We start from the raw sequence: 8,785 nt of genomic DNA, 5'->3' as shown, positions 1-8,785 counted from the left end.
AGCAACAGCTCGGGGCACAGCTGTTGCTCTTCCCCAGCATGGACAAGTCGGGGGCTGTTGTCTGTGAATTCTTTTTGAAAGCTGCCTGTGGCAAAGGGGGCGTGTGCCCATTTCGCCACATCAGTGGCGAGAAGACAGTTGTGTGCAAACACTGGCTGCGAGAGCTGTGCAAGAAAGGGGACCAGTGCGAGTTCTTACACGAGTATGACATGACCAAGATGCCTGAGTGCTACTTCTACTCCAAGTTCGGGGAGTGTAGCAACAAGGAGTGCCCCTTCCTGCACATCGACCCTGAGTCCAAGATCAAAGACTGCCCTTAGTACAACCGAGGCTTCTGCAAGCATGGTCTCCTGTGTAGGCACCAGCACACGCAGAGAGTCATCTGTGTGAATTACTTCGTGGGATTGTGCCCGGGGTGACCCTCGTGTAAATTCATGCACCGGCGATTTGAACTGCCCATGGGAACCAATGAGCAGCCCCCACTGCCACAGCAGACGCAGCCTCCAACAAAGCAGAGAATCCCACAGGTCATCGGGGTCATGCAGAGTCAAAACAGCAGTGCAGGCAACCGGGGACCCCGGCCACTGGAGCAGGTTACCTGTTATAAGGGAGCCCCAGACGTTGGCTCAGAGTGTGGTGAAAAAGGACACTACACCAACAGATGCACCAAAGGGCACTTGGCCTTTCTCAGTGGACAGTGACAGCAGCTGGAGCCAGCTCAGAGCAGTCGGAGGGACCCCGGTGTTGGGTGTGTGCATTTAACTGTCCAACGCAGTGCTTGCTGGTGAACTCTGTCTCCAGCTAGCCGGCAGGCACATGGGGTTCATCATTCTGAAGGGCCATGTCTGTTAGTTTCCTATTGTTTTGCTGTCATCTTTTTTGAAAAAAGGACATGGGCTCAAGTTGGGTCTCTCCAATGACATCATGTTTGTCTAGGCATCCATGCCTCCTTTCTGGGACTTCCTACACACCTGCTCTGGGAAGGGGAGGAAGTATCTGGGGAAGGGATGTGCTGGGCAGCTCTGTGTGGACATGGCTTTTCCCATTGGAGTCTCATTAAACACTAGTTCTTGGTGACTCCAAGGGGCTGGTGGGTCTTTCAAAGTTGTGGCCAGATCATGCCTGCGGTCTCCTTGTCCTGCCAAATCCTGAAGCTGTGCCTATCAATGTGATTTGAATGAGGGGCCCTTCATGGCAGACTCCTGTGCCCTTTTCCTCTGCCTGGTGGTCCCAGGTGGCAGCAGTTGAGGGGTGTGAAGCTCTCAGGGTTTGAGGTTCTCTTTTTCCTCTGGGCCATTTTCTCTTGGGGCACCTGACAGCATCAAGGTGTGCCTTGAGTTGGAGCTGCAGACCTTTAAATAGACGACCCGGTCCATCTGTGCCTACCTCCTCCTCGTCAAGTGTCCGTACTGTTGCTCAGACACCTGTGGCATGCAGAGGAGACTGCCCTGCCCCTGAGCCTGGAAAATGTGAAATTCACCTGCAACCTGCTGGGCAAGTGGACCTATCCAAGTTCAACTACAAGAAGAATTTTTATGGTTGATTAAAGGTTGTTTTATAAAAAAAAAAAAGATGATGCAATGTGAAAAATTAACAGCGTGAATATGTACAAGTATTTACCAATTAAAAAATTAAATGTAAGGAAATTAACAGCAGAGATTGTGGATGCATTACTAACTATAAATCCTGTATGGTATAATAGCAATCTTCAGGAGAACAAATATGCTCCTGCTTTATTTCGTGCACTGATAACCCTCTTGTAGTATCACTAACCATTGGTGAAAACTATCATTTTGAGCTTAGTTTTCTTCTAACCAACTCCTCCTCCACAACAATATCTGCAATCTTGAAACTGCAGGTAAAGCGTGGGCCCATGTTTGTTTCCGTTTGTTTCTTCCTGTTTCTTTTGGGGTGAGTCTATGGGCTTTACTGAGAGGAGAGGGGACTCTCAATCTGGAGAGAAGTCCTGAGATGGGGGAAGAGATCACCAAGGAATCTGGGGTGCTGAGGGTGATGAGCCCGGATAGACTTAGGAAATTGGGAAATTTCAGTGGGTGAAAAGCTTGAGTCCTGGGGTGTGTGAGAACCTCCTCTCTCAGTAAGGGAAGTTCCAGAGAGGAATAAGTGCAAGCCACAGATACCTTGAGGGACCCTGATTTGAAAGGAATCAAAATAGAAATGCCCTCCTTGAGGACTGAGGATGGGGAAGAACTAGAGCACAGAACAGGTTCACTGGGGAGGTGGCCTTCAAGGGACACATTTTGGCAAAAGACATGAATAGACACATCTCAAAAGAAGATGTACTGGCAGCTGACAGACACATGAAAAAGTGCTCAGCCTCACTCCTCATCAGAGAAATGCAAATCAAAACCACACTGAGATACCACCTAATTCCAGTAAGAATGGCCGTCATTAATAAAACAAACAACCGATGCTGGTGAGGTTGCCTAGAGAAAGGAACACTTCTACACTGCTGGTGGGAATGCAAACTAGTGCAACCTCTCTGGAAGACAGTGTGGTGATTTCTGAAAGAACTAGAAATTGACGTTCCTTATGACACAGCAATTCCTCTTTTGGGAATATACCCGGAGGAACTCAAATCATTCTACCAAAAAGACACCTGTACACGTATGTCTCTTGCATCTCTATTCACAATAGCAAAAACATGGAACCAACCGTGTTGCCCATCAAAGCTGGACTGGATATAAAAAGGTAGTACATATACACAATGGAATATTATACAGCCATAAAGAAGGACAAACATATGGACTTCACAGCCACTTGGATGGATTTAGATTCGATCATACTCAATGATCTATTACAGAAACAACACAGTACCATATGTTTTCTTTATTTTATTTTATTTTTTAAGTGAGAAAACAGGACTTATTGAGAACAGAAAAGCTCCCACAGTGGGGGGGGGGGACACGAAGGGGTTGCCCCCATATGTTTTCACTCATAAGCAGACTTTGAACACTTATTATAATACTATAAGAAAGGGATTGGCAGTAATGGGAAACTCTCAGGGGGATGGGATAGGATTGGCAGTTGAGGGAAACTGCTAGGGGAGGGAGGAGCGTACCTCATCAACAGGGGTACCTGCATAATCAACATTTGTATACCTAATCCTGAATTTTATAATACCCCACATCTTTATAATAAAAATAAGATAAAATAAACATTTAAAAAGCCAGAGGAAAGGGGAAGCTCTGCAACTTTGAAGAAATCCTGGCATGCAAAAGTGACCTTGGAGGAGGCCTGCACACTCTAGCATCTTCAGAGTTCTCCATCTTCCTCTGCCATATTTATGTTCTCCATCTTCTGGGCTTTGGACACTCAGGAAAATTCTGACCCTCATTCCCTGCCCCCCACCCTCTTTAAATTCTTGCAGGCTTGGCATTTCCCAGTCTCTTCTAGGCCCTCAATTGCCTTCTCTCTTTTCTAGATTAATTGGGGCTCCCAACTCTCCAAGGACTTGGAGGGAAAGTGAAAGTGTGTTTCTTCCACCCCTTATTCTCTATTATTGCTGCTGGGTATTCTCTTCCACATCTCCCATACCTTCCAGGACCTCAATTCCATCCCCGTATCCCTGCCCAGGATCCTGTGCAGTTTCTGCTGGGGTCTCGATCATTTTCATCAACTGTCAACTTTCCTTGGAGTCTTGCTAAATGGCAAGCTTGGTTGGAGGCCAACTTAGAGAATAGAGGCTGAGATTTGGCTTTTCCACAGCACACCTCACCCACCTGTGATGCTGCAACTGGCCCACTCAGACCCCTTTCAGATCAAGCCTCCCAAATGTTCCCTGCTCAGCGCTGCACTCTGGAAAACACCCTCTGGAAGCCACTTTTCCCTACCTCTAGTCTACATCCCAAACCTGCCCAGCATTCCCCACCCTTTCCTGGACTGGTGTCCAGGAACACTCTTCTCAAAGAGCCCCGTACTTAAACTCCCCTCCTCTCTTGGCAGGCTTCCTGCCTTAAGTTCCACTTCTGCCTGGCAGTATCTGGATGTCCTTCTCTTGCTCCTTGCTCCACTCTCCCTCCTCATTCCCATGCCTACTAGCCCCTTTGGGATTGTAACTTTTATCTCACTTTTGTCCCTCATGGGATAATCTTCGTTGGCTTCTTTATCTCGTACCCCCTGACCTAGCTCTCATGCTCCTGGGCCCCAGGACATTTGTGTGCCACCAGGGGCCTTGTCTAAAGCTACTTGTTTCTGAGATGAGTCTAGGGCTTCTCCCTTCTCTTACTGAACTGGGTTCATGAGGACTATTTGAATCCCTTAAAGTCTCCCATCTCTCTGTCCAGCACCCCATCTTCCCTGTCCTTGAATTCCTCAAGATTCTCATAAAGAATGAAGCTGGCCAAGCATGGTAGCTTAGTCTGTTATCTCAGCACTTTGGGAGGTTTAGGCGAGAGGATTGTCTGAACCTGGGGGTTCCAGAACAGCCTGGGCAAATTGGTGAGAGCTGTCCTACAAAAAAATCACAAAACCTAGCCGGGCATGATAGCGTGCATCTGTAGTTCCAGCTACTTGGAAGACTGAGATGGAAGGATCACCTGAGCCCAGCAGGTTGAGGTTGCAGTGGCCATGAGCATGCCACTGCACTCCAGACTGGGTGACAAGAGTGAGGCTCCAACTCAAAACAAACAAACAACAATAACAAAAGGAATAAAACAAGTCCATCTTGGATGCTAATCCACTAGTTCTGAGAATGTCTCTAAGAATTCTACTTTCAAAGATATACTTGCCAGGTTTGGTGACTCAGCCTGTAATCCCAGCATTTGGGGAGGCCGAGGCGAGTGGATTGCCTGAACCTGTGGGTTTGAGACCAAGCCCAGGCAATTCGGTGAGACCTTGAATCTACAATAAATTAAAAAATTAGCCGGGCTTGGTAGTGCACTCCTGTAGTTCCAGCTACTTGGAAGGCTGAGGCAGAAGAATCACCAGAGCCCAGCAGGTTGACATGGGGTGGCCATAAGTGTGCCACTGCACTCCACCCTGGGCTACAGAGTGAGACTCTAACTCAAAAACAAAAACAAAAATAAAAGATATACTTATGGTATCTCTTGCCATTGGGAAATTCTGGCCTTTCCTTGAGGAGTGGACTTCAATTGTCCTATACATTCTTCTCTGTGGAAAGTAAGTCCTGGGTCTGGGAGGTAAAAGCTGGGGGACCCATCATATGTTCTCACCCTTGACCTAGACATGGTTTCTGTTTTAAATTTCTGTTAAATGATTATTGCTAAGAAACTGGATTTTTCAAACTCTTTCCTCATCCTCTCAACTTCTTTGGCCTTTGGGGAAGGCATACATAGACCTGCTTAACTCGGAACATATGGCAAGACAGCCAGAAGCTGAGAGGTCGGGAAATGAAAGAAAGAAATGCAACATCAGTCGGGCACAGTGACTCAACCCCATAATCCCAGCACTTTGGGAGGCTGAGGTTAGAGGATTGCCTGAGCCCAGGGGTTTGAGACATGTCTGGACAACTTCTTGAGACCTCTTCTCTACACTAAATCAAAAATTAAAAAAAAATTATCCGGGTGTGGTAGCATGTGCCAGTAGTTTTGGCAACTTTGAAGGCTAAGGCAGAAGGATCGCCTGAGCCCAGCAGGTCAACACTGGGGTGGCCGTGAGCATGCCGCTTCACTCCAGCCTGGGAGATGGAGTGAGACTCCAACTCAAAAAAAAAAAGAAGAAGAAAAGCAACATCAAAGGGGGACATCCCAGGGATCCCACTTCTATGTGGAGTGGTGTGACTCACCTTTTAGATGCTGGTGGACCACCATGTGAGCAGAGGGACACCCCAAAAACACTGGCAAAGTTAGAGTGATTTTTAGCCGACAGTCTCTGTAACTCTGTGATTGGGAAGGGTGGGGACTACTCTGGTGAGATGACTTCCTCTGCAGGCTGCAATTTGGTGATGAAAGCCCAGCTAGTAGCAAAAGCAAAATGGCCTGAGTAGGAATTACAATTCCAAAGATTTTTTTAAAAAACTCTAGAGTCAATTTGGGAGGCTGAGGTGAATGAATTGCCTGAGCCTGTGGGTTCGAGACCCGCATGGGCAACTTGGCGAGACCTCATCTTTACAATAAATCAAAAATCAGCCAGGTGTGGTAGCGCATGCCTGTAATTCTGGCTACTCAGAAGGCTGAGGCGGAAGGATCGCCGGAGTCCAGCAGGTTGAGGCTGCAGTGGCCAGGAGCGGCCACTGCACTGCAGTCTGGGTGACAGAGTGAGACTCCAACTCAAAAAAAAGGGAAAATAAACCCAAAAAACTCTAGAGTCAAAAGTTGACTTAATTAAAATTGACATTTAAAGCAATATGTATGTATGCAAATATATTACTTTAAGACCTCTATTTTCTCTTTACAAAACCTCCTCAGTCAACTGGATTCTGTTTCTCCCTTTACTTCTGTCTGACCCTCCTTTCTCTTGTGACACTCAATGCCACACAAGGGGTCCTAAAGAAAAAAAATCTTTCTAACATCCTTGGATCCCTTAAGGAAAAGAGAGGGTGCACAGACTCTTCCTTTGTGGAGGAAACTCCATTGGATCTTTTTTGGTTTTGTTTTATTTTGTTTTCATGGAACCTCAAGAGTTGTAAGTGGACAGATTTCTCCCAGGCCTAAAACTCTTCTTTCTCTTGAGGGCCCGTTACCTCATCTCTTTGACTTTTGGTGGATACCAGTGATTACTTTGTACTGTGAGAGGATTTGGCTTTGGTGGGTAATGGCTGGTGATTCACTGATAAGAACTATAGTATTGCAGAGAGCTGACAGCAGTTGTTTACAGGAAATGGTGCAAAATTGACTGAGCTCAACACAGTACTAGTACAGTGCTCAAAAGTACTTACAATTCTCTAATATTATAGATTTACCCATTTAGTCAGAACCCTATAACTTAAGAAAAATTTATTCCCCATAAGCATTCTTGAATATATATTAAATAAATAATCAACAATAATGTAAATTCACCATTCACTAAAAAATATGTACAGATTGAAACTCATTGCGCATGTTGGGCTTCATGACTCTTGAGTGCATTTTATTTTTGCAGGCAAGAATGCTACAAAGTTAATGTAAGCGTTACTGGGAAAAAGAGTACACCTCCCAGTGTGGGACGTGGGATTGATGTTGATGACCAGGTTCTTGTGTTCAAATCTGGAAAGAATTCACAAACAGGCACACAAAGTAGCAAAACAAGCAAGCAGCTTTATTAAGCAAAGAATAATACACTCTCAAGAAGGGAGAGTGGGCAGAATCAGCCTACAGAAGCTGCTGCTTCTGGCCCCAACTATTGCTGCGCTATACCTTTTACTTTTAGGGAACTGAGGGGTGAGTTTGGAGTGGTCTTTTTCTAGAAATGGGTGGTTTGGGGCTGGGTTGCTGTTATTCCCCCCTCACATTGGGTGGGGAAGGTCTAAGCCTAATACTGACACTGTCATGGTGTCAGGTATATGATGGGAGTGGGCGGCTTCCCTAGGGTAATTTTATGTTAATAGTATTATGTTAATAATAAAGGTGGTCAGGCCACAGTGGCTCAGGCTGTAATCCCAGCACTATGGGAGGCCAAGGCGAGAGGATTGTCTAAACCCAGGGGGTTCCAGACCAGCCTGGGCAACTTGGTGAGACCTCGTCTCTACAGTAAATCACAAAAACTAGCCAGGTGTGGGGGTGTGTGTCTGCAGTTCCAGCTATTTGGAAGGCTGAGTCTGAAGGCTTGCCTGAGCCCAGCAGGTTGAGGCTGTGGTAGCCATGAGCATGCCACTGCACTCCATCCAGCCTGTGCAACAAAGAGTGAGACTCCAACTCTAAATAATAATAATAATAATAATAATAAAGGTAAAAGTAAGTCATGATTTTTTTGGGTCAAGCTTGGCTATTGATGTGCGTGCTCCAGGGGATTTCTAAGCCAGTTCTTGCCTTGGTGGTCAACTCCTGATTGCAAGCATCCTGGATAGACCAACTACTGTGCTGCAGGTGTATCTGACAAGAGTCTGACAGTGATGTGGATGTGAAGTTTCCTACAGCTAGGCCATCTTGCTTGTTTGCATGGTTTTGCACCAGCTGCTGCAGACATAAATGGTCTTGGAACTTTTCTATATCCTTAAAATTTTTCCTAGTCTAACCTGCTTACTCTGTCAATCCTCCTCAAGAAGTTTGGTCCCAAAAATATTTTAGGGGAGTTGAGGGATGAAGGTTAAATCTTAAGCAGCTGCTTTATACTGAAAGTGGGCATTGACCCTACCTATGGGGCCTAAACCTTCTTGCTATTTTTTATTATTGGCTGTAGGTGTGGAGTTTCACAGCTCTTTGGTCAGGTCTGCAGGTGTGGAATCTGACAGTCATTTGATTAAGTGGGCAGGTGAGAGCCAATTTCTCTGAGGGGACAGGATGAAATTCTTTTCATAACATTATTTGCAAATGAAATTTTTGGAGTTTAGACCAAAAGGTTAAAAAGACAAGGTTCAGGCCGGACTCAGTGGCTCAGTCTGTAGTCCCAGCACTTTGGGAGGCCGAGGTGAGTGGATTGCCTAATTCCACAGGTTTGAGAACAGCCCAGGCAACTTGGCGAGAACTCGTCTCTACAGTAAATCAAAAATTAACCAGATGTGGTACCATGTGCCTGTAGTTCCGGATTCTTTGAGGGTTGAAGCGGAAGGATCACCGGAATCCAGCAGGTTGAAGCTGTGGTGGCTATGAACATGCCACTGCACTCCAGCCTGGGTGACAGAGTGAGATTCCAACACACACACACACACACACACACACACACACGA

General features: G+C 46.1%; 1 pseudogene; it reads left to right on the top strand.

Moving 5' to 3' along the window:
• Positions 1-5: 5 nt before the first annotated feature.
• LOC103261582 lies at positions 6-701 on the top strand (annotated as a pseudogene).
• Positions 702-8,785: the final 8,084 nt, after the last annotated feature.

This window comes from Carlito syrichta, unplaced genomic scaffold, assembly GCF_000164805.1.
Source record: "Carlito syrichta isolate Samal-C Ts95f unplaced genomic scaffold, Tarsius_syrichta-2.0.1 Scaffold303775, whole genome shotgun sequence".
In the NCBI taxonomy this organism is placed as follows: domain Eukaryota; kingdom Metazoa; phylum Chordata; class Mammalia; order Primates; family Tarsiidae; genus Carlito; species Carlito syrichta.
This window is presented reverse-complemented; position numbering and strand designations above follow the sequence as displayed.